The sequence below is a fragment of the Cottoperca gobio genome, chromosome 3, assembly GCF_900634415.1.
Source record: "Cottoperca gobio chromosome 3, fCotGob3.1, whole genome shotgun sequence".
In the NCBI taxonomy this organism is placed as follows: Eukaryota; Metazoa; Chordata; class Actinopteri; order Perciformes; family Bovichtidae; genus Cottoperca; species Cottoperca gobio.
The window spans coordinates 14,236,063-14,245,320 of record NC_041357.1 but is presented as its reverse complement, the minus strand read 5'-3'; positions in this window follow the sequence as shown (position 1 = coordinate 14,245,320).

Genomic DNA, 9,258 nt, shown 5'->3' with positions numbered 1-9,258 from the left:
GTTTTTCCTTCAAGCAATCAACATACCTAACCTGGAGTGAATGGTCCCAAAGAGTCTGATGATGAAATCATTTCTTGCTTTATAATAAAGTTGAATATAAAACCAAATACATGATTTTTAATACCCTGCCACTAGCAGTTGGCCAGATCCTGTGACCAAAATAATATTGACAGGCATATTTGATCTTCTCTCAACTAGCTGTCTGAGGACAATGAGTTGCTACTGCAACTATTAAAGTAGGACTCTATGCTTACTAAATTAATTATGGCATTGCACAAAGGATTTATTGAAAACAAGTCAAATGAGAAAGTCTAAAGATCCCTAAAACTGTCCTTTAAGATGATAATAAATGAATATATTCAGATCTGACTATTTTCTTGCATTTGTGTAAAAACTATAAATTCAGCTATTTTTCAATTGAAATCTTTAAATGAGAAAAAGGATTTTCAAAAATGTTACTTCCTTCTTTTTTTTTAAACAAAATTTCATAAATGATTTGGCAATGTGACCCCTCCTCAGTGACCTCACCTCACAAACCTCCAGACTTCCTCTTTGGCTCGAAGACACTCACTGCTGACCGAAGCATCTCCACAACAAACACAAACTTTCACAATGCCTTTCCATGTCGTCCTCACATTTGCAACCGCAGAAGTTTTATTTAGATTGTACTGTATATGATTCAAATAATTCTGTATCTGGATGTCCTTTGAATCCATTTCTGCAATGTTTAGTTCAAATATAGTATATACATATATATATAATATAAATATGGTTAATCCCTGATATGTCATTTCTCCCCCCTGTATGTACACTTCACACCTCCTGTTCCATCACAGTCTCCAGTAAGTCAGATGAACAGCAGGTCACATAAACCTCTTTATGTGCTAACATGTGAAGATGTTCCCTATTTCACCTTTAAATAAGTAACTGGCTTTTTGTGTCTGATGTCATCTGCTTCAGGGCAGGAGGAGCTGTGTAATTATAGGTTAGAAAGGGAGCAGAAGTCATCTGTTAAACGGTCTTCAAAGCTGCAAGACGTGACAGATTACCCAGAGATGACAGTTTGAATTTTGTCTGACAAATAACTACAACGTTAGCCATGGTGGATGTGAGGCAGGGAACAATGTTTTTAAAAAGTTCTGATTGTGTTTTGGGCCTTAGGTCCTTTGTGATTTTTGCAGCGTCATTTTTCTCTTGCTTGCTACTTCATCTTGTAAGCACGGCACAAATCATAAATTATTGTTACTGGCACAACTGAGCAATGAAATATTAAGTCATACACCAAACTATTCTGGCTTTATTACAAAATAAGTTTGTTTCCAAGAGTGCAAGGGTGTTTTTAACAGGCTTGTTACTCCACTAGCAGTGGTAAACTATAATGGCCTGTCTACTTTGGATTTAACGTGGAAAGCTTCGGGAAATTCATTCTTAATGTTTTCTCCATGCAGAAAAGTGTTCTGCTGGGAAATATTGTAATCATGTCTGTCAGTGTGCCCATCCACAGACTGTGAGTCATTTTTCTCATAACTTGGTCACGTTTTTTTGTGTGCTACATTGCCATACAGTTGAGTCACAACCAAACTGGCATAGCCAAACGAGCCCTGGAGATTATTATTACAATATGTTCGCTTTATTTGGCTTTTCAGTCTGAGATGTCAAAGATGCACTCTAGTCACATTCAAGTAGCAAACACACTGTAGGCTGCATTGAGGTTATAGTGTTTGGCTCTCTGTGGCACTGTCTGTAAAACATTTATGTGCGAAAACAGCACTGTGGCCAATGGTGTGAGGAGGGCTGCAGTCAGAATCACATGGAGCCAAATGGAGAGTGTTCAGACTGAGACCAAAAAAGGCAGTGGATAGGAAAGAGAAGTGTGTGGGTTGGTGCCATGGGGAAAAAAGAAAGAATAATACAATACAAGGTGGTATGATATCCTCCCCCACGTAAAAGGATCCTTTGATGACGCTGCTGTGATGTAACTGCCTGCCCTTTCCCTTTGCCTGAACACTATTTTGATCATTTTATCTAAGCTCGAAATACCATTCCAGTGGTTTTGTTTGTTTTAACAATTGAACTACAAATCATAATTAATCTACATTACTGCAGACCTTTTTTTTCTCCAAATCCCAACATAGATTTTTAGATAACCTATCTATAGTCCAGGTAGCCAATGACCTCAGTTAATTTCAGTAACGAGAAATATAACAATACATGTCTATATAGACTCTATAAAGAGGTTTATTCAAATGATTTGTCTTAATGGAATCACGTAAATGTTAAATAAAAGAGGAACAAGGATTAAGCCTTGGGGAACTCCACATATCATGTCATAGTTGAAGAAATAGGACTGTATGAGTTCCTATCCTGGATATAAGACTTAAACCACTTCAGGGTTGTGTCAGAGACTTCAAAATAGTTAAATAGTGTGCTGTATTGACAAGCATATTGGAAATGTAAGACTAAATAGGTCTAAGACCCTAATCTTTCCACAATCCGTTTTAAATTAACTGAAAAGAACTGAAACCAATTGCCATCTGGAAGGCAGGACAAACTATATACAAGGTGTTCTTATGGCAGTAATGTAAAGTAAAGGTGATTTGTAGTGAAAGGGTTAACACTATTAATACTCAGCCCTATAGGAATTATGTTCATATTGGACAATTCAGAAGGGGGTTGAGGTTGGGATGGTAATTGGGCGTGTAGCTTGAGAAACTGAAGTTTAACCAAGTGTTTTACTTGCCTAACCAGAGCCACAATCTTTTCCTTAACTTAACTAAGAAAAATAAGAATCATGTAATATCAACGTTTTTGTCTGTTGATAGGGTTGTAATGTCCGTACTTGTCTGTCTTTGCATGAGAGATACAGTCCCAGCGTCATCACCACCCTACCAATGATGAAGAAATGCTATATCCTTCCTGTTAGCCACTGGTAGAATCATTGCCTGGGTGTGAACTGTGACCCAAGCTTCACTCAGCAGACTGCTCATCCACAGTGGCTCTGCCCTTCCGCCACCATCTCCCCCTCTGAATTAAGCCTCTCCAGCCCCACTGTGCTCATGTTGGCACGGATGATAAGGAAGCCAGTGTATAATTTCTAGTAGTGGTGTCAAAACAGAATCCTAACACAAGTGTGTCTGCAAAACCTAAGACAGGGAGGAAAGATTGTGCTGTGAGAAGGATTACATTGAAGTAATTCTTGTTTCCTTTACAGGATCCTGAAGGAAACACATACTACACACAAATGTCGGTGTACTTTGCAGACTGTGTTTGCTGAGGTGTCTGTGTATTTCTGTGGATGTGTATATTTGTGGAGAAGTCTGCCTATGTGTGTGTGTTGAGGGGACTGTGGTGGTCTGTACATGAGTGCTTTCGTTACAGACAATTTTCCAGTTCAGGAACAAGCCACACTGTGGTTCCTATATTTGCATCTCAAATGACAGAGGTTGTTTTCTTTCTTTTGATTATTCCCACCAAGCCCTACCATATAATGTTAGTCAGTGGAGCTTGCATTTCCCAAAACAGGCTGACCTCACCTGGGATGAGGCAGGTGGGCCTCCTCCGCCATACAGCCCCAGGTGAGCTGGCTTGTCCATGTTGTCTAGACGGGAATGAGTAAGTAATGGTGATGCGTGCAGGAAAGTACACAGTTATTGGTATTATTTCCCGCACTAGTTTGGAAAGTGTGTCTGCATCGTGAGGGCTCAGTGAGAGAAAATATTTAGTGGTAATAATGACATGTTTGTGTGCGATTCTGGCGCACAAAGTTGGTGAGTTTTGTCAAAGGATTGCTGCTTTGGTAGGGAAATAGTTTTGCCTTGAGGCCTTAAAAGTAAAAATTGGCAGAGAGAAAGGGAAAGTGCAGACAAAGAGAAAAACACGTTTAGAGAGAGAGAGAGACTCCAAATTTAAAATCCATATTTTTTAACTTGCTAGGGTCTTGTTAACCTTCATTCTGCTTCCTTGCAGTGAAAGTCTGCTTTACATCCGCAATGTCGTCAGGAAGTTTTAGGAAGCGTGCAGGAGAGCTGGAACTCTGACTGCTCTATGCTGTGTGCATGTCAGCCTACAACAATCTAGAGAAAACCAACTATTGTCTAATAAAGCGCGTAGTGAAAGAGCATAATGGAAACAAATGCTTACTCATTAAGGCTGAATGTTTTAAAACACAGGGGAAAATACCACAAGTAAAACAACGAGGTTCATGGATCCAAATTGGCTCAGCATTTTTGGCATAAACAGTTTTTACTGCATAACTGGAATGAATGTATTTACTCACCAACAACAACGTCTTTGTGTTTTCCTGTATATGTTTTACCTGACTGTTGGTTGGATTTTTTTGGATCTACATTGGTCTGTTATACATTTTCTGAAGGCTAGCGAAACTTCTGCTCACTCAAAGCCCCTCTTTGTCTCCTTCCTCCAGCCTGCTCAGTGAGAGATGACGAGGCAGGTTGTTGCGAGGGTGACAGTGCAGAAACGCATGTCGCAGACACACACCAACAGTGTGAGTAACAAGACTGACCAAGGTCAGTTAGAGTGACTCTCTACCTCACTTACTGTAAGTCCTTTGGAAATGTGACCTGTCGGTGTGAATATCATCACCTTTCCACTGGCGGCCTAATCATGAATTCATTAATGTGATGAATTGTGGCCTCTGTTTCACGAGACATTTATACATCAGTCTTAGTTAGCATGACAACAGGAAAAGGCGTTTTCACATGGGTCCCAAATTCTGTGCAAACCTGCAAAGCTCAATTTGCAACACTAACAAAGTGGCTATTTTTTCATTCCGGTGGGTGAACAAGATGCAGACTTATTAGTCCCATTGGACTGAAAACCGCCGGGACAGTCTGGGAAATGAACTCCAAAGGTGTGAATTCCCCATTGCCAAACGGTGGACTGTGTGACAGGTCAAAGGGGCACGCTAGTAGCAAACAATGTCCCCTTTTCCTTTTTCTCTCTTTCCTTGTTTCTGTGTGACACAACCCACTGCAGAAATGGAAACACACATGTGCTACCCTGTTAAGGTCATGCTTATTTACACCTGATGTCATGGTGTGAAAACACAAGTTTCCACGTCCATGATTGATTGGAGTGTTAAGAAAGACGGCCGTCCTGGAAATGGCACAGCTAATATCTGACTGGTTTGACTGGAGGAGGTATAAACTGTGACTAAACTGTGCACACACATCTGTCTGCAGAGGTAGAGTGTGTAGGTAAGTGATGACGAAGCTTTTCAGTAGGAGCGCAATCAGAATGGACCTAAGATTAAAGAGGTGGGAGACTTTGTCATATTCCACAAGTGAGCAAAGCAAAGTGTCTTTTAAAGTTAAGATTGCACATCCAAATCACAGCTTGTGTCTGAAAGTTGACGCAGATGTTGTTTTTGGCCGCAACCATCAGCTGTTTAAATAAAACTAAAACTACCCAGCACCGAAATGGGAGTCAGACAAAGTTGAGGAATAGCAGTTTAAGAGCCAAACATTTTCCTCAGGAGTTGGTGGAGACTAAAACGGAACTAAAAGGAGAGTGAATATTGGACTGCTGCTTTGTATCTTCATAAAGAATTTCAAATGATTTGTAATGTCAGCATACAGGGGATTTGAAAAACTTGTAACTTGATTTGCCTATAACAAGTTGGGACTTGGCTTGAGAATGGCTTTGAAAAGACTTGACACTTCACTTGGACCTTCCCCAAAATACTCCAAAACAGCTCTTCAAACACTGTGTGATCCCTGTGCTCCTCTTCATCTCAAGGGTGTGTGAGTGTCTTGCGTGACTCAACATATAATTCAGTCGATAAAGCTCTGCCATCAGTTCCCCTCACTCGTCAAGTCAAACCCTCGCTGTCACTCTTTAAGCGGCCCCTCCCGATCTGGTTTCCAGGATCATTCTGTATTGTAGCACCGTGTTGTGGGATCTCGGGAGTGCTTCGTCAGAGTGTTCGTCTCTCCACAGGCTGCCTGCTCTCTGCGACCTCTAGCATTTGTCGTAAGCAGACCAACAGATGATCTTCACATCCTGTGCAGAAAATTCTTACTGATTCAGACTTGAGCTGTGACGAGGAACAGTGAGAATGCTGACAACCTCAAATTAGGTTACTCAACTGTTCGCTAGTTGTGTGGAGTATGAACTTCTGCATAACTCCACGTTTTCAGGCCTTTGAATGCACCATCCATTCTATAGTTTTTAACTGGAGCTTTTAGCCGGAGGCAAACAGCAGGAGAACAGCCAGACATGGGAGTGACAGAGAAACAGTCATGGTCCCATTGCTGCTCATCTCACCCTTCACCCTTCTAGTACATAAACCAGCCCCGTCCAACTCTCTACCTCTCTTCTAAACCTTCTTCACCTTCTTTCTTTCCACCTCTCTATCACTTCACACATCCCCCCACCCCAATTGATCCATTCAGCTGTGGCCATCTGGCTCTCGCTCTCCAAACTGCCCGTCCACAGTTTGGTAAAGCCGGGGTGAAGAACCACCCATTAAAAACAAGCGCTCCCTATGTCTCATGTGTTAAAGCTTGGCACACATTACAAAAGCTCTTTTAGATTTGGAAAGCCACACAAAACAGCCGTTACTGTCCATAGTGAGTCCAACAATGTTACAAGGATGCAATGCTTAATCAGTTGACCACTTTTAGTTAGTGAGCTTTAGAGGTGGATTGTGTTGCATTTGGACAGAGCCAGGCTAGCTGTTTCCTGTGTACAGGATTATGCAGAGCTAAGCTAACCAGCTGCTGCTGCGAGCTTCATATTTGGTGCACACACACATGAGAGTTTTATCAACCTTCTCATCTAACTCAACCTCAATAACTGAACAGCGTACAAATCAAGCAGAAACAGTTTGTTTAGGTAATCTATGCTTTTATTTTTGTCAAAGATACGTTATTGTTGCTTGGCAATGCACTGAAACCTATCTTACAACTTCAGCATGCAAATGTAATGCAACTTTGACAGCAATAGATACAGATGTTGTGTTAATTGCAATGGATTGTCTAAATCAAGTAATTTCGATTGTTGTTTAGAAATGAGAATGAAAATGATGACCGACTGAAAAGTAGGAACTCTAAACCTCATCTAAACATCATGCTTCAGAAAACGCTCTCCTGTTCAAGATTATCAGATCAGGTTTTCACGCCACTAAGCTCCCAAATATAAATCACACACACGTAGGGACAACAAAAAATCACTGTGAAAACAACCAGAATGGAGATAAAACTGTTGAAATATGGATGTTATGTATGGGGAAAGGGGGGCAGATAGAGAAGAAGAGGTGAATCACTTTGATATAAGCCAGGCAGCTTTCCAGGGGCTTTAACAGAGACAGCTCATAAATCTTATAGTGAGACCAAACAGCCCAGGAAATTAAGTCATGCCCCAAATACATTCTAGTAAGAACTTAATGTCTCTTTCGTTCACAAATATTTATACGTTCTTTTCCACAAGTTCCTCCCCGATTCTGCACAAGTGCAGGAAAAATATGTTGCACAACATCAGTAAATAGAGAAATTACACTTTTTAAAGTAAGATTCTGCGTCTTGAAACTGTCCTTTGTTTTGATTCTCCACAGTTTGGCGCTGTTTCACAAGTGGAAAGTATGTGGAGGCTTTTTCCACACGGGAGAGATCGGTGACTCAGCTGTGGATAAAAACAAGGACAGTGTTTTTGCTGTTTTCCTTCTCTGTTTCCCCAAAACCATCTGTTTAATTTTTCAGACCAGTTACAACCCGTAAGTGCTTTGACAGGAATTATTACATTCAGTCTCACACACACAGTAGCTGCTCTGCAGACCAGAACTATGAGTAAGTTTATTGGAACCAGTAGCTCCTGCACCATAACATGACCCCGGCAGCATGCTGTGGTCCGTTTTATAATTCTTTCACCCTTTTGTGCATTGTTTTTGAAAACATTTAGCTTCTTGGCAGAGGAATTAGCTTCCCACAAATGAACCCCACAGACCTTTGGTGGACATATTACTACAAACATGTTATGTGACTGTTAAAACACAGATCTTTTTGTTCTTTAAGATCCCAAGGTTTCAACACAATACAGTATGTTGAGCTTATTTACAGAGTAAAGTATATAACATGATGCACTACACATCTGGATTGATCCATTTAATGCCGCCATTATAAATAACATCTTGAATGAGAATATTTCCCTAATTTTAAGTGTTATAAAGCTTCAATTTAACTGTGAAGCACCTTTACCCACATTTACCTTTTATTTTTAGAAAATAAAATAAAATCTTACCTTGCTTCGACAGAGGAACCATCAAGAGCTTCCTGACCTGCAACACATCAGACCGCAAGTCCCTACTGAGGATAGTGAGTCCATCATTAGGACCTCTCCCATCACTAAAAGCTGCACGAACTGGGCCTCCAGCAATATAAAAGATCCCTCCCACTAACAATAGAGTCTCCCTTATCTTAAATGTTGGGAATATCTGAATTCATGCAGTTAATTAGGTGCCACATTGTGACAGCTTTTCATTACAAAACACTGCATATTCATTTGATTATCAAATAATATTTATTATGTAAAAGTCTTCAAAATACAATTCATTCTGTCTTATCCCTGATACTTAAGTTACTCGTGTACCTTATAAAAACATTAATTTAGTTTCAGAATGGTGAATACCCGGCTTCACAGTAAATATGGACATTGTACTGTCCAACATGAAAACAGAAGATCATGTTTTTGCCTGGAAAAGTCTCTAACACATAGTCACTTGGCTAAACCAGACAGATGACAAATGAAAAAAGGACATGGTGTGTGTATGTGTGTGTGTGTGTGTGTGTGTGTGTGTGCGTGTGCGTGTGCGTATATGTGTGTGGGTGTATTTAGTGGGAGGTGAATAAGATTGAGGTAAAACTGTCGGAGGTTTTAAGTAATAAGTAAAAATTACTAGAAGAAACTATGATGATTTCTCAACTTGGAAAGAAACACAGCGGTGAACTCAGACAGTCTGGAGTTACACTCTTCCTCTTCATCAAAACGCTGCTGTGTTCAGCCCCTGGACGTTTTTGCTAATTTGGATGAAGTGCTAGGGCCTGTCGCTCACTGGCCATCAGTAACCATGTATTCCCAAATAATTTGAAGAAACATAAAATGTTATGGATGTTCCGCATGCTATTGTTATAGTTCCCAATAGTTGCACAAATCCCAATCCCAGAGCTGGGGGGACATTTTGGAATTTGGGGAGCTTTAAATCAGAGCACTAGCCCAAATATGAGTGCTATAAAACGTCTTATC